Here is a 23,002-nt window from a genome sequence, read left to right as displayed (position 1 = left end):
CCCCCAAGTTGAATGCATGAGACCTCTCCAATTTTGATAACCGGTTTTGATTTTACCTTGACCCAAGCTTTCTGGAAATATATATATCATCCCCACTTTGTGGGTTAAGGTTCAAATACATCCCGGATTAGATATAGCCTATTCACATCAGGTAAGTAGACAGAAACAAATGGAAAAGGAAGGGAAATGAAGGTCTTGAAAGTAAAACGCAGACAAATTTACCAGTCTTCAGAATATATTGTCTACAATGCAGTGAGCAGAGTGAGTCGGTAGGTCAGACTGAGTCAGTGGGTCGCAGTGGGTCATGATGGGTGGTGGGTTGCAGTGGGTCACAGTGGGTCACATGCTGTTGATCCACTACCCACTGACCCACTCCATCTCTGGACCAGACCTATCCACATTTTCTTTCCTATGGTTAAAATCCATTTCGAACTGTGCCTAGGGTGAAATTGAGTATGATGTCCTTCGCAAGTACTTCCTAGTGATGTGGTTTGTTTCTTGCGGTTACAATTAGCCTTTTACTTACATTTTTCCAATTACGTTGTTTTGGAAGATCCGTAAAATTTCACTACGCATTGTGGGTCATATTACCTCTGTGCGTACTCCTCCTACAAACTACAAACTTAAGTATTCGACTAAACATTGCGGTATTCACTACCGATTCCTACTGCTTTTACAGTAGTCTATTCTTGGCCAGAAGAAATTTTAGGTCTTGTGCCATTTATGATTTGTGCAACTAGTTGATTTTTACATCTTGTTCCATTTAGGGCTAGTGCCATTGTATTGTGCCGTGCTGTGCAGTCCATTGTACAGTTTAAGTATTGTATCTTTTAAGGTTAATGCCGCATCCCCTTAGGAAATTAACCCGCCAAATAGGGACCGTAGCAGGGAAGACGTTAATAACTAGAATGTGACAACTTTTAACGCCGCAAATACCGGTAAGTTGGAAATGAAGACGAAGTGAATGTGAGACACAGTTTAGCATCTCGAAATTCTTTTTTCTACAAAGAACAGATAATTTCTTAAGTTTTGTTCGGGATTTTTCAAAAAACTTTTAACAATCTTAGTGCATATTCTACCTTTTTCCTTCCTGTATTGTGCTAGAACTTTCATTAGAGTAATTTACAGTAAAATAATATGCGTCGTGTATAACCCTCCCCTTATTCCGTGAAACTTAACATTTTTGTACTTCGTCATCTTCTCAGTCCACATCAGGTCGAGTGTCGAGTTTGCGAATTTGTACTATATATATGTATGTATGTATGTCTTATTTTGTATAATGTATATGCATGTATGTATAATATCTTCAATCTCGTATAGAGATTAAAGATAACGTTAATACGTCAATTCATGTTCATATGAGTGAGGACTCAGTTGATGGTCAAACATATATGAAACTGTTTATTTCATTAGAACCAACTTACAAAACAATATGAAACAAATTAGTAAGCCCTTTTCGTATTCGTAAAGTAAAGAATCGTGTAGTGAAGTTCTGAAAAGCCTCTGGACAAAACCGGTAACTTGGCACGACTTCAGCAAAGGAAAATGAACATGGAATGTAATGAGTCTTTCTAGGACAGAGGCATTACAATCGGTAACAATAGACTTGGAAGAAAATAGATTTGGTAGGAGTACAGGCAGACGCGGATCTACGTAGATGGTAAAAACTGAGGGGGGGGGGCTATGGTAAGTATAACATGTTATCATGTATTCTATAAACTTTCAAAAATATATAAATTATAGCTTAAATTATTTTTGTTACTCAGAAAACTGGGGGACGTAGGCCCCCGGCCCCGGGCTAATTTCGCTGCTTACTACAATGGGAATTCCCGTTCCGTCTAAAGAATAGATTAGGTAAAAAATGTGATACAAAGTGCTGGAGAATCATGAGGCAGAACGGAAAGGAACTGTGCTTTTCCCTGTTTTTCTCAGATTGTTCCTTGGTTGATTGGGAGTTTAGCATCGCTTTCAGCAGCTAAGTTATATGAGACGTGGACCTACAGGTTAACCCTCGGATAACCATGATAGTTTTTAACTTTAGATTCTCAACAGTGACAGAGGTGTACCCCATACAAATTTTTGCAATTAGCAACATCCTTATTTGTACCATCTTTAATATTGGTATATTAGTTTATGTTGGGTTGTGTTTTGTTAGGTTATGTTGGTTTTGTTAGTGAGGATTAGTTTAGGGTAAGTTTAGGTAGGTTAGGTTAGCAAAATGGAATTTTGTTTATACGCTGTAGAACTGTAGAAATTAATTTCGTAATATTTTTGTGGCAGGAAAGGTTGCAATATTGCAATATGAATGCAATACTGCAATGATATATTGCAATAATCTCTAATATTACCTATTCTTTATTTTGCTCTCTACAATAATAAAACACAACAGTAAAATACTTGTAACAAATATTGTAATATAGATACACAACGGGGGTACCCCAGTGTAGTTTTTAGCCACATACGTAAGCAGATCACCTTATAACATAATTTTTATTTAGGAAATAGGTTTCCTTACAGTCCGGCCCACAATGTAAAGAACGTTAGTCAACTTTGGGTTTCTGTGACATAAAATATATATATATATATATATATATATATATAAAAGAAAGAAAAACACATTCATGGAGTACATTTGTATCCCGTTGGGTATCCGAGGGTTAATGTGGAATCCGTACTATATGAGCTCCCGGTAGAAATCAAGCCCCGCTCTCCTGCACTTTTCTCAGATTGTAAAACCGTGCTGCTACGTCATACATCGGTCAGTTGGAATTATCGATCTACAATCATAGTAATCACACTTTTAATTCTATACAAGAAATATTTGTTTTTAAATCTTGAGGAAAGCAATAAAGCTTTCGAGATGCTTCTAATTTTGATACTATTTATTAAGCTTCACACCAAGACACTCTTAAACACGCGATGTAATTACAAATGTATATTGCTCAAATTCATTCAATTGACATAAGAAGCATAACAGAGACAGACGATTTTTCTCTATTTTATCCAGTTTTTCACACAATAAAGGAAGATGAAAAATCGTCTTAATTTAGTAAGCAGAAGAAACAAGTTGTGCATACTTTTATTTTCGTAATGAGGCAGTATTGCCACATTTGGTACAATTGTACCAGATTCAGCCCTTTTTGTCATTCATCGGCCCCTTGGTACCACGCTGGCATTTTCAGCCCCTTTTGTGAAAAAATTGGTACAATTCCATCCAATTCAGCACTATTTCATAAATACATATCACATTTTAAAAAGTGCCAGTAAAATATTTCCTACATCTCAAGTTATTCATACTGTGTGTTGCATTCTTTAAAAATGCTGTTGAACATTCATTCTGCGATATTGCACCGCACGCTAAGAACTTTGTGTGGAAAATTCGAAATTCGAACTATACCGGGAAACAAATTATGCTAGATGGGTGCATCCACGCCGTGCATGAAGGAGACGAGAAAGAAGCAGTGTGGTGGAAATTTTAGCTCGAAATCTTAAAAGAAAAAGTACACACACACACACACGTTTAATCAAGTATTGCTTATTCCGAAGAAGACCAGCGTGTGCTCAAGTAAGTCTAAAATTTATGTGTCGTTGCAAACTTTCTACACCAAAACGATAATAGCACCAGTGCCGTGCCGTGGAAAATCATCGCTTGGGGCGAGAATATACGATGGCGCCCCCGTACATATGAGTGAGGTTGACCACCATAGTTGACGCGATGCGTAATAAAATTTACGAAAACTGCTTTTTCCTTGATTTTGAACACTTTTTATTACTTTTTCCGTCCATTATATATATATATATATATACTTTTTACCTTCCGAAATTTGCGCCCCTTACTTCGGCGCCCGGGGCCGTCGCTCAGTTCCTCCCCTCCAACCGCACGATACTGAATAGCACGAAAAAATACATTGACATAGTTGCCGGCTTACAGGGCTAAGTTGTTTACTAGTGACGCCATATTGACGAATATGAAGATACCTGAACATTTCTGCGTTTTATAGATCTATATTGACGCGTTGTAATAAACTTTATATATAGGCCTAAAGTTAGATCAGGGATGATCGTACGTAGGCTAAATATTTTACTTTTTGACAAAAAAATGAATTCAGCCCTTTTTGTTTCAATTTGGTACTGTTTTTCAGCCCACTCCAGAGCCAGGACTGTGGCAACACTGTAATGAGGTTTCATTTAGGTTTGTTTCGCTTAGCAACATGTGATGGTAGCGAAAAATTCCAAAACTAGTTCAATAACATAAAGATGTACTTCAAGGTATAGAGAGCAGACTACTTCCTGACTTAATATGCCGAATCAAGTTGTTCATTAAGACTACAATGTGCACGGGCATGTTTACTTAGCTGCAAACAGTATGGATTGCAAATTAGAACGGAGAGGTAACCGGATTCTGAGTCAAGCTAGGAACATTTTAAACGAAAATCTTTCCAATGATATAGAAGGATTATGATTAGGGATTGGATTTATATGCGCTGAAAAAAAACGAAAATTTGTACACAATTATGGACTAAAATAGTTAGAAAATATGCACTATAAATTAAATAACATACACTAAAGGAGGTTTTCTATCATCTCAGATACGCTAATTTACAGTCTTTATTGTACGTAAAATAAATTTCCACACTGTATCACTAGGAGCTTATCAAGATATTCTGGAGTCAAATTTTATCTATTGCCTCCTAAAATAAGTTGATAGGCCAAAAATGATCTTTCAACTTCAACTGAAATGTCTGGGCAATATATTTGCATAATAATACAGAGACTTCCAAACATTCATCCCGCAAAGATTTAAGACCTCACAAATATCCCACACAGGTTGATTGACACGAACTTTGACATGAACTAAACACCTTATTCAACGTTAATTTAACCTTTCTTCCAGTTTTACCCGGAGCACATCTTAAATATTTTGTTTTCTTAACAAGAGTGACTCGTTGAAGGACTCCAGATAGAGCTTGTGTTTCCAGGTAATGAATTATTTCAACAATAGCCAAAAATAAATAAATAAATAAAATAAGTAAAAAATGTATGTGAATGAAGTTAATATAATGATGCTAGAAAAGAGTATTTGCATTACTCAGAGGATAGGAGAGATAATTTCTTTATGAATGGCCAATCAGTGTCGCACGCAAGAACAAGTTTCAGGGTTTTAATCAATCTCTTTTAAGCAAGATACAGTAGAAAAATAGATTTAGATGTATATATGAAAATCACGCGTATCCTGAAAGGATATCAGATTGGATGCTAAAACTTTCTCCTCTTGACAAAGTTTTGCGTACGCTACTGTAATGAATACACAGAAAATTACCAATACAAGACAAAGAATATTAAAATAATTCTCAACTTTAAATATATATACAAATGTGCGAATATTCACTAACCTTCAAAATATTCACTTACATATGTGCATATGCAATATTCTTTTAAAACTCTGAGTCAAACTTATGTCCATGAAAGAATGAGGCATGCAGATGTTTTAAATGGCATTCGTGCTTCAAGAATGGCAAAAAAGAGATGTCAGAAGGAACAACACTTGGAAAAACTGTAAAAATAGGAAAAATGCATGAGAATCATCAGAATAGTAATTCAGAAATTCCTGGCAGAATTGATATTTAACATGATCATGCATTTCTATCATGAGCTTTAATTAGTTTTTCTAGTATGACAGTTTCAAGTAATTATATAATACAAGCTGTATAAAAATTCTATAGACAATACGCACATCAAATATTAAAAATAACAAGCGACAAAATGTTAAACAAAATAGTATATTACAAAACTATTATCTAATATAAATACAATAAAGAGTTTGTGTGTTTGTCTGTCTGTTTGTTTGTATGAGGCTTGGGGATCAGAAGAGTCGACGCAAAGTTACCATATTTTGATCAGGGGTACCTTGGTCCAGGCCCCAGATCAAGACGAGGCGTTTTTTTGAAAATTCGAACCAGGAGGGTCTTAGGGGGGGTGTCTACCGTGACATGTACAACCATTAAAAGAGACCGATATTAGCGTCGAATTCATAGTTTTCGCGGTCGCTGAGATCAATGGCAAAACTCCGATCGCATTCATCCCATTCAGCTGCGGGCCTGGAGTAATGATGGGCAGTGGGAATATTCCCGGTGGGGAGGAATTTTAAAAATGGGAATATTCCAGGGTTTTTCCCTGAACTATAAATTCCCGGGAAGGAATTTATTTCCATTTCTTTACTTTATCTTCCAAATTATAAGAACTATATGAGTAATTACTTTATTTTAATATATTATGACTTACTTCTAGGTTTTAAAGAATTTGGAGGTTAAAAAATTTAAAATTCTTTGACAGTACTTTATATAACTAATAATATGATTTTTTTAAGTTCCATTTCCATTTGCACTAAAAAGTAGAGTAATTGTTTAGTATTGGGGGCCAAAACTAGCAAAAAGTAGGATGATTTACGGAAGAAATGAGTTGATAGTAGTGTTCAAGTAGTCAAGAAAGTATCGAACAATTTTTTTAGGGCAGTAGGGGGATTTGTACAAACCTTAAAAGTAAGTCGAAGTTATTTATGTGAGAAAAGAAAGTGAATTGTTGGTAACGAAGATACAAAACAACGAGCCCTGCGGGGCTCTAACCCGCCTTCACTTGCTAACGCTCGCTCGGCAATTCTGTCTAAATTTAATGTTGGTAACGTAATTTAACACATGAAACCACAAAACAACCGCATCGGAATAGAATATCACAAAAACGTAGGTTCAAAATCTGACCCGCCAAAGCTAAACAATCGCCAAAAGTAGCAAAGTACTAATTTAAATAGAAATGAAGTAGGCCTACTATTAATAAACCCTGAATCACCGTCAGTAATAGACGTCAGTCTGTCTCCTCTCTCTGACTCGAATTTTTGAAGAGGTACTCGAACTTCTTTTACATGTGAATTAACGCAAGGAATTTCGAGAAATGGGCAGAAAGCAAAGTCGTGTGTGGCAATGTTACATGCAAAATTAAAAAGACAGGAAAGTATCTTGCAAATATTGTGAACATACATATTTATGCGCAAATGTTGACAAAATGGTGGGACCTGTGGTTCTGACAGTTACCCAACCTAATTTGTTTATAACATTTAAAAATTTAATATGTTTATAATATCAGTAGTAGAAGTTTAGAAAATCCACTAACATGTAAATTTAAGCTGTTTAACGGTTTAAAAGTATGTGAACTTACTATACCATTTTTGAAAAATATTTACTTTTATAGAACATATTGTAAATAAATATCCATTTATGCGTACTCTCTAAATATAATAAAATATTAATAAAATAACATAACATCGTTCAGAATATACATTGTAAAGACTCTTCTGGAGAGAACAGTAATAATATACTGTGATATAAAAATGAATTTAACTTTGAAATCATAATATAGTAATAGAATGCAATTTTCTTTGTGATTGTACATAAATTCCCGGAAAATTCCCATTTTTGGGAATCTTCCCAGGGAAAATTCCATAAAAATATCTTCCTGGGAATTTACTCATCACTAGCCTGGAGGCACCGGGTGGAGAGAGAACCGAAACATGTAACAATTACCCAAAATGACCGATACTAGTGTCAAATCCGTAGTTTTCACGGTCGCTAAGAGCAATTGTGACACTTCCATTAGTGATGACTTGCAAATTCAACTACTATTGTATGCGGGGCTGGGGTTACCTGCGGAGTTGGGGTTAGCGAGACTTGAAATAATAATCCAAAATGACCGATATTAGTGTCAAATCCATAGTTTTCGAAGTCGCTGAGCTCAATGGTGAAACTCAAGATTCCATTTACTTTGAAATTTATCCGCCATTAGCTAAGGAACGGGATCATAGGGTCATCGAGTAATGTAAAAATAATCCAAAATATCCAATGTTAGTGTCAAATTCACAGTTTTCGCGGTCGCTGAGATGTGTTAGCGTTAACTTTGAAATAAAGCGTCCATCGGCTGGGAATCAGGAGGTTTCAGGAGGCGTTTACGGGACATGTAAAAGTAGTAGAAAATGACCGATATTAGTGTTGAATTCATAGTTTTGGATGTCCCCCGAGATCAATGGCATTAACTTCTAAATTCATCTCATTCGGCTGCGTTCCGGGGGAAACTTGCTGGGGGGATTCCTAGACATAAAAATACTCCAAATTGACCGATATTAGCGTCAAATCAATAGTTTTCGCAGTTCCTAAGATCAATGGTGACACTTCCATTAACGATGACTTTCATTGTATGCGGGCCGGGGGTCACTTGCGGGGGGTTGTTACCGAGACATATAAAAGTAGAGCAAATGACCGATATTTTTTCTTTCGTAGTTCAATTTGTTTACATAGATATTTTTCTGACCCTTCGAAGAATGGGTATATCAGCTAGTCTTAAATAAAGCATAGTGATGCAGGTGAATGGGATCTGAGTCTGCACCTGAATAATACATAAAATGTCAATCGAACTTAAAATGCAAGAAAGGAAAGCACTTCAACTTTACCTCCTGTAATTCCCTGAAGTATTGTGGACTCGTAAAGATATACTATTTTTTACAAATGGTATTAGTGTCACTTTAAAAGAAATCAATCAACCAACAATAGACATAATCTGCTACTGAACACTTCTCATATTTTCTTATACAGTGTATATTTTAATAATAAAAAAAAAAACTTCACCAAGAAAATAAAACTATCAACTTGCAACGGACAACATACATTTTAACGTCACAAATAATGGTTTCTCTCACTATTAGGAAAATGACGTATGGAATTTTCCTTCAATGGTGTCATATTTTTATCGCTTTTACGAATATTGTGCATGAGAATTTGCCCTGAATGATGCCATTTTGTTCATAGTTTTTACGAAACTATTTACGAGAATTTACTCTAAATTATGTTATTTTTTTCGTCGCTTTTACGAAAATTATGCTTGAGAACTTATCTTGAATTATGCCATTTTGTTTATCACTTTTACGACAATTATGCATGAAAATTTATCTTTAATGATGTCATTTTGTTCATCGTTTTTACGAAAATTATTGACCAGAATTTGCCTTGTATTATGTCATTTTGTTCAACGCTTTAAGAAAATTATACTTTGAATTATATAAGATTTTACTTTGAATTATATCATTTTATTAATCGGTTTTACGAAAATTATGTACACTCATGTCCAAAATGATTGTCGCACATCTATTACTGTCTTCTTGTAAGAATATAATTTGATAATGATTTTGCAGGGTACTTTTAATACTGATACTATGTGTATAATCGTGAAATGTATATCTGTGGTAAATTTCATGGGAAAAGTACGTAATTATATGATAAATACGAAAATTAGAATGAGTAAAACAAAATGTTGCTTAAATGGACAAGAAAGTTTTATTTTCGTTTTACTGTTCTTATTTACTGCTCTTTTGACATGAACTTTGCCACATACATGTCTTTGGTGATTATACACATACTAAAATTATAAGAAATACCGGGCGAAATCGTTATCAAATTATATTCCTACAACAACATATTTATAGACATGCGACATAATTTTGGACATGAGTGTACAAGAATTTACCTTCAATGGTGTTATTTTGTTCATTGCTTTTACGAAATTTATGTAGGAGAATTTACCTTCAACGATATAATTTTGTTCAGCGCTTTTACGAAAATTATGTATCAGAATTTACCTTCATGATGCCATTTAGTTCATTGCTTTTCCGAAAATTATGCACGAGAATTCACCTTAAATGATATCGTTTGGTTCATCGCTTTTACGGAAATTATGTACGAGAATTTACTTTGAACTATGTCATTTGATTCGTGTCTTTTGCGAAAATTATGTACATGAATTTATCTTCAATGATGCCATTTGGTCCATTGCTTTTACGAAAATTATGCATGAGAATTTACCTTCAGTGATGTCATTTGGTTCATCGCTTTTACGGAAATTATTCATCAGAATTTACCTTCAATGATGCAATTTGGTTCATCGCTTTTATTAAAATTATGCATGAGATTTTACCTTCAATGCTGTCTTCTCATTCATCTCGATTTCATTTATCGACTGATACGTGTGCTATCTTTGAGTAATATTACAGTAAAAGAAAAAAAAAGATAAAAATAAAATAAAGTTGAAAAGTACAACATACGTAATTTTAGGCCATACATCATTAATCATACTGTATATTGTTGTCTTCGTGGTGTCCTAGTGAAACGCTTAATTAGTGTATAATTCAGTGTATCAGTTTCAACCTAATATGACTTGATTTTCGTACAGGATATATTTTTAGATTTGCAATATATAAACTTATTATCGATTTTCTCGAAAATTACAAATGAAGATTTAGACTCACCTATATAATTTTTTTCAGGTCAATGAAATCTATCGATTATTTATATGTTTTATTTTGACATGTTTTCCTTTCTCGTTAGACGCAAATATTCTAGAATCACAGGTGGCGCCACAGTGGGTGCAGTGTGTGCACCTGCACCCATATTAACTTCGATTTTCAGATTTCCTACACCAATCCTTTCTATTTTGTATTATTCTTGTTTCCTATTTTTGGATATATTTGAGTGACTTCTTAAGTCTCTCATAAGTTACTTGCTTTCATACCATGTTTTTCAATTTTTTTCTTTTTTTGAGTAAAACTTAGGGATTATTTTTAAGATCTTAAGGCTCAATAGTGCAGAGCGTTCTGGCAACAATGTTAGGATGTGTTGTCCCATCCTAGCCTGCATCCACATTACCAAAATCCTGGCGCCGCCTATGTCTAGAATAAACAGTACTTACTGTGCGATTGTTTCATGAATACGGAATTTTACTTTTTTAAACGTAACTAATACTCGTAATTGGGACTCCGTTTTGTAATTTTCCAATAAATAAATAATAAAAATAAATAAAATAAAATAATCTTTGCTTCTTCCAAGCCCATTTCATCATTAACTTCTCTTGTAACTCAGAACATATAAATAAAGTCATGTTTTTTATAGCATAGCTCAGAAAATTGAATTTATTGCAGGAACATACACTGTAAAGATACACTGTAAAGTTTCTAATTTCTTACTTCTGCACAAAAATGTTATAAATTTCTGTGATTAGTTTCCAGATGAACTAAACTTTAGATTCTTGCATTTGTAACTGCCAGTTCCGTTACTGAAGATTTCTCTTTGTGTTGCAATCTCCCACATGATGATATGTTAATGTTTCTTGTTAATGTCACTTAAAATTTATATATTTCACTTTATATATTTATTTCTATTCAATTGCCCTACGTTATTCTGCAGTTGTTTCTAATAATCTATTGCTTTGAGTACAAGGTTCACGTATTTACCTTGTCATATTTTAACTACATCCTAAACTACATATGCATTTTGAACTATTCAAATGATGGATATTAAGGAGTTCTAACCACCTATCTCATACAAAAATCTGATTATTCTGTAATTTTTTATCCACGTTTTCTTGTTTTAGAAAAGACACGAACATTTTGGTGTTGGAAATCAGATTGATATGTCCAAATGTTGCTACATATTAAAGTGTTACGTTAGTAAAAGTTATGAGTATGTGTGTCACTGTTAGTAGTACAGGGTGGTTGTAAATTCAATATATATTTTTAATTTAGATTATCATAGAAACCATCATCAGCTGGAGCTGACGTGTAATAATGTTTACTAATGTGACCTTTACCATTTATGATTCCAGAAGTTGATCCAGTGAAAACCGCAAAATGGCTGGTGTATACAGTGTAGAGGAGAGAGCTAAGATTGCTGCCAGGTATGAAGTTTGACCACTGGTATGCTGCCGGGAACCGACAGAATGGCCTGCACGCAGCCCCGATCTAACCCCGTGCGTCTTCTTCCTTTGAGGTTGGCCTAAAGAACAACTGTATAAGTTAAAACTAACACTTTAACAGAGTGTATAAATTAAAACTAACAAGACTAATACATGAGATAATAACTGCCTTGAACAAAATATCCGTGAAGTGTTTGTAAATGTTCTAGTTGAGATGCTAAGAAGAGCCGTGGATTATGTTCCTAAATGATTCCAGAAATGGGTGGAAAATGCCTGTGCATACGTTGAAATGTAACTTAACCAAATGGTACACCCTAATAATGTATTCAATGGAAATTAGACTGTGAAAGGTTGAATATTTTAAAACTGTGTTTTAAAATATTCATTGTCACAAATAGGCACTGATTTTTCAACCACCTTATATATCTACGTACAATTATTATGCGAGATTTATAGAGCGTTTGTTACCTCTAGGACATACACATGTAAACAATCTGATCATCAGAATTACCAATTATTGGCAATATATATATACAGTAGAGCGTCGATTATACGAAGTAATTGGGGGACATGGGTGTTCGGAAAACTGGTTTGTTCGGATAATCGAACTGTACATGTTTATTTGCCATGCGCGGAGCGGCACGCCTCAACTCTAAGCTGGCGCAGCTGTTGCTGTGAACAGCTTTGATACTGCCGCTACTTCTACAGCCAGTGCCAAACCGACAGAAGTGTGCTGATTGTTGAAACACAGCGACTAGCGGCTTGGCCGGTCAGCAGCGCCTTATGAAGGCCCCATTAGAAGCAATGTTCCGCCAGCGGTGGCTCAGTGCGGCGACTACTGTGGGAAACTTGGTTTGGGAGTGAGGGGGATGATGGACGGTAGGGTGGGAGAGTAACAGGTGCGAGCGAGTACACAGTTCGGTTAAACGGTCGTTCGGTTGACCGACGTTCGGATAATCTACGCTCTACTGTATATAGATATACGCATTAGGATTTACACTTAAACTATCACTTTGTTATACTAGATGTGATTTATCAACTGCAGGACAAGTTGAAAAGATGGACTCGATTTCAGAAATTTACCCTGTCAAACCTAATAAACACATGTTATCATGAGATATACGCTTCGAAAGGTTAACGTTTTCAAAGTTCATTTTCCACGCAAGTTTTCCACTTTCTACCGCTAAGAGTCAGCAGTGAGCATGAAACAATTTGCTGATGTTGAACGCAACATGTTAAAAAAAAAAGTTTGGCAGGTGATATTGGCTTGATGCGTGACGTGTTTACGAAAGGTGCTCACATAGAACACGTGATATATTTGAAGAAAAATTTTCAGTTTACCTTTCTTAGCACATGTCTCACAAAAATATTTGTTTATTCAATTTTGAGAGAATAAGTTTCTGAAATTGAGTTCATCATTTTGACATGCCATGTATACGTATCATCTCTGAACAATATATTAGTTAAATATAAATTAAAGAGATGTGATTTAAATTTTATGTAATATTTCCTTAACCATACTACGTACTGTGATCTTTCTAGGGAAGTCATGAAGTGGTACGCTGGGATCTGCATGTGTTATATATCGTTGGAAAGGTCACATCGAGCATACTGCATATGTGAAATATCTTTCTTGAATGGGGCTTGTAGGGGGCGTGGCGGCCATTAACACATCAGAACAAGGCTCGCTCCGAAACACCAGAAAACGTGAATAAAATAAGAAGCTATGACGTAATTGTTTTGAGACGTGGTATATATAGGTTTGAAAGGTAACTGAATACAAATCTGATATCAAATGTTTACAAATTAAAATGGCAGATCCAACATGCGGACACAAATTACAAAGGAACATGCTATTCGACGTCGCTGTGTATGAATCAGATGCTAAAAGTGTAAAATTCAATATGGTGGACAAAACGTAAAACACTGCTGGAACAGAAAGTAGAGGTTTTGGTGGTCGCGGTATACGAATTCAATGTTAAAAGTGCAAAATGCAATATAACGCATCTAATATGCTGGGCAAAAGGTGCAAAAGTACAGAATGGACGTATGAGTATCGAGACGAGCCTGGGCTCCGTCTCGATCTTCTCTCGATTTGAAAAAGCACACAAGATCTAAATTACTCTCGGTATCAGTACCATCCCTACTACGGAGAGTGGACATTTATCATACATATTGCTCACAAGTGTACACGAAATAATGTGAAACCAGAAAGACAGTTATGGAAGCATAACGATATTTTAATCGCTTACTTTTCACTGTCATTATTCGAATCTTCAGATGGTATATGAAAATAATTGCAACATACTCTACAGAGGCCATTCAAGAGAGATATTACAGATGTGAAGAGTAGTCGATGCAGCTTTTCAACGATATCTAACACATGCTGGGCCCTGCGTATCTCTCCGTTGGCGGGGGAGGGAGTTGGTAGTAAAATAATTATTGCCTATGATTGCAATCTGTTCATATCATAAAACTTTCATGTGCAGTACAAAACCTGCTCTGCATTCTGTGCCTCAATTTTGGTATGATTGTATGGCAAAATACGTTCCCTGTTTATTGTAAAACATCATCTACTTGCCCCCTTATGCACTATAGGTATTTGTCTACTACATGTGTAATAATAACATATGACCGTTCTGTACATATCTTTTTTGCATTTTTCGTCCGATACATTCGATCCGTCATATTGCATTTTGTACGTTTAACATTGAATTCGTATTCATCGACCACAAAAACCTCTATCTACCTGCTTTCAGTTCCATTGTAGTATTTTACTTTTGTCTACCTTGGATCCGCTATTTTGAATTTTACAATTTTAGCATCTGATTCATAAACAGCGACGTTGAATATCTCCATATGCCTGATTTCAGATACATCGCATGTTTCTTTGTAATTTGTGTCCGCCATGCCGGATCCGTCATTTTGATTTGTAAACATTTGATGTCAGATTCATATTTAGCTACCTTTCAAACCTATATATACCACGTCTCAAGACAATTACGTCATAGCTTCTTATTTTATCCACTTTTTTTTTTTTTTTTCGGAGCGAGCCTTGTTCTGATCTTTAAATGGTCGCCACGGCCCCTACAGGCTACATTCAAGCGAGATATTTTACATGTGAAGTATACTTAGTGTCACCTTTCCACAGATCCTCGCGTACCACTGCATGTACTTCCCTAGTTAGTAGTGTCAGAATAAATAACTTAAATAGGCTTCACTAGGCTTATAAAGAATTTCACTAGGTGAAACTATACGAAAAGATTTCACCTTTAAACGTGGCGTGGGTTTTGTTCAGCGTCGACATTAAGTTTACGAAATTATTAGGTTTCTTCAATTTTCTCGAAAACCACACATGAGCTATTACGCTCAAGCATTAGTGTTGTCAACGGGTCGAGCGGCTCGGCTCATGGCTCAGCCACTACCGAGCCGAACCGAGAAGTGAGCCGAGCCAACAGCTCACCGAACCGAGTCGGCTTGAGCCCTTGGCTCAGTTGGGAGGAACCGAGCCGAGCTGATGGCTCAACCCAATCCAGCCGAGCCGTTGGCTCATTCCAAGCAAGCCGGCTCGAGCCAATGGCTCACCTGAGCTGAGCCGAACCGAGCCGGTAGCTCATCACAATCGAGCCGGCTCGAGCTGTTGGTTCAATTGAGCCGAGCCGGTTGACATAACTATCAACCATATGATTGTGTTCTGCTCACTGAGATCTATCAATCGGTAGATCTCTAATATTTGGACATTTTTATTCGTTAAACGCTAACATAATTTTAAAATGTTATTGGAGTTGCCTGGGAACTCGTTACTAAAATACATAATTCGATCCTCTGTATACTCTAAAAGTTAAGAGCGTGCTTAATTTAATACTTCCATTGTCTAATTGTCCTAACAATAAATAGCAAAATTCATTCATGCTCAATATTATCACTCTGTATTTTGAAATAATTTAATTGGAATAATACAGTTTAAGTTGTAATATACAGTGTATTACTGTGAAAATACACAAATGCTCAAGTCTAAATATGTTTACAGCCAAAGGTGTTATGAAATATGGGATCTGCCCATGTGTATCTTCATCTTATTAGCTCAATGAAGACAAAAAACAACGGAGTATCGACACCTGTGATTGCCTATTCTCGTTTTTTCCATGAATATTGGCTCAAAACATAGCAATCTTATTGGACGAAGCGGGAAGCGCAGGGGTGGTGAAGGTGTAATGTTTGGCTTAACAATTTTCTTTTATACGTCCTCTATTTTATAATATACTTGGTTACAGCCATTTTTCTATTTTAAAATAATTAAATTTAAACAAAGTAGTTTTAAGTTGCAATTAAATCGTGACAATAGTTTTAAATCGGCAAATTGGCATCAGGCAGGTAGGTTGTGACGTGTACCTATTAGCTTACTGTGTACTACAACTAAATTACTTGATAATTAGCGTTACTCATAGACTGAAATGTTTTTGTTATATAAATAGGATTTTATTTTTTCTGGATTGAATTATTTCTACAGACTCACAATTCCATAGATCTGTTATGTAAAATAGAGAGTCCTGTGGCTATCTTTGCATTGCAATGAAAGTGAAGTTGTAACATTTGATGTATAAATATTAGAATATTGAATGCGTTCATTATTCACAGTCTTATAAACAAACAAATCATGTTAAACTGGTGGAAATGAGAGACCGATATGGTATCTTATGAGCTTTATCTTATTTATATTAGAATATTGAATGCGTTCATTATTCACAGTCTTATAAACAAACAAATCATGTTAAACTGGTGGAAATGAGAGACCGATATGGTATCTTATGAGCTTTATCTTATTTATATTAGAATATTGAATGCGTTCATTATTCACAGTCTTATAAACAAACAAATCATGTTAAACTGGTGGAAATGAGAGACCGATATGGTATCTTATGAGCTTTATCTTATTTATATTAGAATATTGAATGCGTTCATTATTCAGTCTTATAAACAAACAAATCATGTTAAACTGGTGGAAATGAGAGACCGATATGGTATCTTATGAGCTTTATCTTATTTATATTAGAATATTGAATGCGTTCATTATTCACAGTCTTATAAACAAACAAATCATGTTAAACTGGTGGAAATGAGAGACCGATATGGTATCTTATGAGCTTTATCTTATTTATATTAGAATATTGAATGCGTTCATTATTCACAGTCTTATAAACAAACAAATCATGTTAAACTGGTGGAAATGAGAGACCGATATGGTATCTTATGAGCTTTATCTTATTTATATTAGAATATTGAATGCGTTCATTATTCACAGTCTTATAAACAAACAAATCATGTTAAACTGGTGGAAATGAGAGACCGATATGGTATCTTATGAGCTTTATCTTATTTATAGTACTAAAATATGTCAGTGTATAAGTTAATACTGTATCCTGCAATGTTATACAACTTTACTCAACTTACTTCTAATGCTGGTTGCAAAAAGACAAAGCGTGTGTAATAAGGATACCTTGTAATGAACGAGAAGCGTCTTACGTTCAGTTGCACCAACCGAGTATTAATCCGTGGATAGGGATAAAACTAAAGTTAATTGTCGAACTGAGGATAGTGTGTTGCGCTAACACTGTTTCGAAGATTGTTTCAATAAATCATCAGATTAAGGTAAGTTATCGAGAATGGGACATTAATCCGTGATTAATGTTTTGTAGGGAATCACAGCTGTAAATTAGTTGCTATTATGGTTATTTTAATCGTCTCTAAAGCAAGAAAGAATGATAGGGTATATTTGCACTACTATCATTAATCGCAATGAAACGATTAAAGTACCAAATTTGCATTAATTATTATAACATTTATTTCATTAACTAGTTTATGTCTTTATCGTAGTTTTTCAATTGAAGAAGTTAGGTATACAGGTGGCCATCTAGGTGACGGACACAGTAGTTTAATTTGGATATTATGATAGAAAGTCCTTATATCCATCTTAAACACAAACTAAATTCAACGATCTTTCAAGGCTGTCTATAATCTTTATTATAAATTAACTAGAATTGTTACAGTTTCGGAAGTATATCACTTCCTTTTTTTGACTACTACTCCAACTCTTTATAATGTTGCTTTATTGGAGTTGAATATGTTCTTTTATATTAAATACTGAACGACTAAGCGTGAAAATAAAATAAATTATCCGGAGCAGTAAATCAGAACAGTTAACTCTGTATGCCATAAAGTAGAATTTCTCCCATTGTTGCACTCAGGGTCGGATTAACTCATCTGGACCGGGGGTAGAAAATATATGTGGCCCCTGCTGACCTAGAATAATTTCTGTGAAAGTACAGTAGGAATGTTATGTTCGGTAGTTTTGGTATGCTTTATCTTATGAAGATGATTGTATCTTGTATGATTCTTTTTAGACAGACAGCTGAGATTTTGATGAGAGTGGAGGCTCCCATTCACCTGGTGGCCTGGGGCTAAAACCTCTCTAATTCCCTCCCTTAATCCAGCCCTGGTTGCACTAAATTTGCTGGCACGTTCTACAAATTTTACCCAGATTTTATAAACAATATTCCTTACTGGTGAAGTGTTAACCGAAAACAGAAAACTGAAAACTATCGTGCTTTCAACAAGGAGTAGGCAGTAACATGTTTTAAACCACCTTATCTAATTACCTAATGTGTATAGTTAGCATTAAAAAAATGGTGCAGATTTTTTGTGCGTGTCCACATATTTGTGAAATTTATAGAACAAATTTGTAATAATATTTTAATATACCATTGTGTAAATAATCTAAATATATTGTGATACTACATATGCGAAGCATATCTACGTAGAAATACATTAATGAAATCTTAATCTGTTAAGCAGCAATTCTCCTATAACGTAACCAATAATTAGAGTATACGAACTAAAATGAAATAGCTAAAGCCACTTTGCTAATTAATGATGTATTTGTGAAATTTACGTTAGTTATGTGTTATATTGCTTTGGAACACAAATTTGGAAGAATTGGGACCATATCGGGATATTACCCATAACATCTTTTGCAACGTACAAATACATAATTCAACACTAATGTAAATGTTTCATGCCATATATATAGAGTTTGCGATAATCCTGTTTGTGAGTATACCCACCATCGCTGACGCACCTGCCCCCTGCAGACGCATTCCATCACTACCACTCGCGCCACGCTGTGCTCCTGCCCTGACTCGGTTACATACTATTCGTTCTTTTTTTTGTGGCAACCTTGGCACAAGTTGGTTAATGTTTTTTGTGTACTGTGTGTAGTTTGTTAATTAGTTGGTAAGTGTTGGTTAGTTCTTTCTATGTAAGTACACTAAAGCAATCCTAAAATGAATCTGCACAGAGAAATGAGAGTCCACTTCCCAAAAATGATTGTTTAAAATATAAAGAGTTGAAATTTGATAAAATAAGATGAGTTACTTATACCCAAGGGGTTAAGAACTCATTTTAACTATCTTTCTCTCAATGATCTAACATAGTTTGGTGATGAATGTTTAGGTCAATGACGATGTCATGACCCTTTACACCCCGGCCTTGCTCAACTTTTACCAGATTATCATCCAGTTTTTCTGCGATTGATCACCCAGTTTGAGAACCACCTTCCACATCGAAATTTCAAGGACGAAAGCGAATAAACAATCTTTTGGTTGTTACTTTTGGTAATAAACCTTGCCCCCAATTTCTTGACGGATTTGCAAAGGCCTTTTATTTCTTTCATAATATCGACTGAGATTTTATATATTAAAATGTAGAATGCTACTGACAATTGAAATTAATTTTTTAAGTTTAGTGTCTGACGATTGTTAAAAGGGAACGATTGTGAAATTTATTTTTGTGGTCTCCCACTGAGAATCGAACCTGAGACCACATACACCATAGACACATACGCTAGCCACTAACTAAAGCAGCGAGCTCACTATTTTTGATACCAGAGCAGTCACCTCTGGTACGTGGGTTCCTCGTTCGATCCCAACTCGCGTCGAGAGGGATTTGCAATGGGTAAAAATGAGTGTAGATTTTCTTAGTTCTCTCGTTTCCTATCTATTTCTTCATTCCACCATTTCGTTTCTTTATATTTATCATCACCGTCTCCCTTACCCTCGGAGCACCAAGTGACATGTGATTTCCTGAAAAACAAAAGCTGAGTAACCATTGAAAAAACAAAAAAACAAAATCGATTCCTCATACCTTGATACAGTGCCGTGAATGGAAAATCAGCGCCCATGGCGAGAGTATACAGCGGCGTCCCCGTACATAATTTTCCTTCTCTTTTCTCTTCTTCTTCTTTTCTTTTTCCCTCCCGAATTTTGCTATCCCTACTTTGGTGCCTGGGGCCGTCGCCCCCTCGCTCCCCTCACGGCACGGTATTGCCTTATATCAGTCTTTACTCGTGAGCTATTTAATAAACTATTGTGTAAATATCACAGTAAATGGCTTACTTTCTGAGTTTCCGGTATTCTTCGTTGCTTCTTTATTATCCATTACAACTTAAGCGCGTGGTAGAAGAACCGTTGGAAACTTTCAGTAAATATTTTAATATTACATTCGAACTTTTGGTACCTTAACTTCTAAAATACTATTTCTCAAAATTATTGTAACTATAACATTAAAATATCTTTTTAATTTATTATTATTATATCTGCTTTACGTACCTGTTGTTCACCTTATTGCATCGAAGTGTACTTCCGACACGCAAGAAATAAACACTGAGGGTTATTGTCAGGCAGGAATGTGGGATACTACAAAGTAAGGGAGGGGTGGGAGACTCTTGCGTGAGAAAGTGTTGCAAGGTAAACATATGTCGTCACTGCAGTGTCATAAAATCACCAATAACAATAATTTTCTTCATTGTTATATTTACGGGAACTTCCAGGTTGAAAACTTTACTATCTCTTTAATAATTTGCCTCTTTAAAAATTGTTTTCTTAAATCTAAAATAATTCAATACTTTGTTTGTTTCTTCGTCCTGGTCTACTACAAGTCAATAATATAATTAGATACCGGTAGTGCTATTCAGTCAATAGACCTGAGATAGGCCGTCCAATTCCAGCACCGTAACATAGATGTTTTCTAGAGAGACCCAAAGAAATATTAATATTTAGGCCCCCTAGAAGAAGTTGTTTTCGGCCTCCCGTAAAATTCGAAAATATGCCCCTTCTTTCCATCCTTTTTTTACTCGTTTTGCCTTCCCCCCGCCCCGGAGACTGTGGGTCCTTTTGCACGCCCCTGAGTCCTTTCCATACATGATAAATTACTAATTAAGGAGATAATATTGACAAATCTCAGTCATACGAATAAATACTATTTCTAGGGTTCCTAATAGTAGGATTTTTTTTTACTAAAATGGGCCCACGACTCATTTTTGTTTTATTTACCTTTTGTGTGTTGTTTTGTTTATGTAATGTAGCGAACATGTTTGATACTTCATTTATAATTTTGTGTTCGTATCGTATACGGAGTAAGAAAATTTTGTCTTAAAGTGGGTCCCCTCGAACAGCGGGGAACTTCCCAGGGAGCAGTTACCCCTGCTCCCCCATAAGTTATGACCCTTTCCAGTTCATTCTCTGCCGTTCAAAAGTATATACGTGAAACAAGAATTTAGGCAACTGGCGCTGATGCATAGGAAATAAAATAAAATGAAATCTTTAAGTTTTACCTCGCACAGTTATGCCGGTTAGACTACGCTAAAGGAGACGGTGATGATGAGAGATGAGTGAAATGGTAAAATGAAGAAAGTGGGAGGAAACGGGAGAACCCCGAGAAAACCCATGAGCACGGTGTTTGTCCACCACAAAGTCCACACGACGCGAGCTTGAATCGAACCAGGGATCCCAAGCACCGGAGGTGAACCCTCTACCACTAAGCCACCGCCTCCCTCCCCCCCGCTGATGCATAGGGTGAGAATTTGAATTTGGGATACAACATATACAAGAACTGAAAAGGGATCGCGGTGGGTCAGTGCAGAGTGCTCAACTCCCGTGCAGGGCAGGCCCGTATCCAGGGGGGTCTAGGGGGTCGTGCCCCCCTAAAGTTTGGCTGGTCCCCCTAAAATTTTCACGTTAGCCTGGCAAGTGAACTATAATATGATTGGATTAGGCCCCCCTAACTTCAGCCGGGCTCCCCTACATTTTGGGATTGGCTACAGGCCTGGTGCAGGGGATCTATGGTTTGATCTCAGCTCGCGCCAAATAGGTTTTCTGATGTACAAATACTGTGTGTTTAAGATTTCTTGGGGTTCTTCCGTTTCGCCACACCTGTTTCATTCCACCATTATCATCCATCTCTCACCGTCTACCTTGGTCTCGGAGAGCAATGGTGAAAAATTACACTTAAAAAATCGAAATAATAATGTTTTATTCACGCAGGTAGTCATATTGTACACGGTAATTAATATTCCTTTGATATAAGGCACTATTATTTCATTATAGCCTTGATTAACCAAATCAATCACTAATACAGTATTATTTGATTGACCAAACTTTTGTTTTAATTCGAATATTTATTAATTCAACCATTGTTTTAATACTTGAGAGATTTGGACAATTATAATCAGTGTGCATTAATTTAACATATTCTGCTGTTCAGAAAGGTGTGTTTTGTCGTACATGTGTAATGTTTTGACAAGTGGTTTACTGTGCTGTGCAAGAATTGCTTACGACCATTTGCAAAATACAGGGATTTTTACTCCGACTGTATAGAACATTTTAATTCAACTTAGCACAAACATCAATAGCATGTGCAACGTGTTTACTAGGCGTTGTCAGTAAGAAACAGTAAAGTGTTAAACAAATGAACACACAATCATCCAATTCTATTTGGTATCCTTTTCTCTTCAACTCATGACCTACCTCTTCAAGGAATATTGTTTCACTTCAGTTGTATATTTAGCGATACTGGATACCGTGCGGAAGGGGGCGATGAAGTTTTGCTAGAACAACCCAGTGATTCTGCAAAATATGTAACATATCGGACACGAAATGAAATAGTTGCATTGGTAGACAAATTTTAGAGCGAAATAGTAAGTGACGTAAACTTGTCTAAGCCATTTTCTGTAATTGTAGATGAAGTAATGGATATATCTGGTACAGAAAGCTTACAATTGGAATTCGTTCTGTAGATATATCAAGAGTTAAGCAGATTGCGAAATAATTTGTGGGATTTACCGCACTTGGTGAGCTTCATGCTGAGGCAATCGCTTGAACTACTC

The 23,002-nt window shown here is 35.7% G+C and overlaps 1 protein-coding gene across 1 annotated transcript in view; it reads right to left on the bottom strand.

Moving 5' to 3' along the window:
* The window catches only part of LOC145681668 (uncharacterized), a 44,309-nt gene extending 23,777 nt beyond the window's left edge, over window positions 1-20,532 (bottom strand). Inside the window, exons 1-3 of the mRNA XM_081753290.1 lie at window positions 20,448-20,532; window positions 11,680-11,864; window positions 5,394-5,554 (exon numbers count right to left, since the gene is read on the bottom strand). The gene's annotated coding sequence lies outside the window, so the exon portion shown is untranslated. The remainder of the gene's footprint in view (window positions 1-5,393; window positions 5,555-11,679; window positions 11,865-20,447) is intronic.
* Between the last annotated feature and the right edge of the window lie 2,470 nt (window positions 20,533-23,002).

The sequence above is a fragment of the Thermobia domestica genome, chromosome 3 (assembly GCF_964235325.1).
Source record: "Thermobia domestica chromosome 3, izTheDome1.hap1.1, whole genome shotgun sequence".
NCBI lineage: Eukaryota > Metazoa > Arthropoda > Insecta > Zygentoma > Lepismatidae > Thermobia > Thermobia domestica.
Note: the sequence above shows the minus strand (reverse complement) of the source record. Positions and strands in the feature narration are given on the sequence as shown.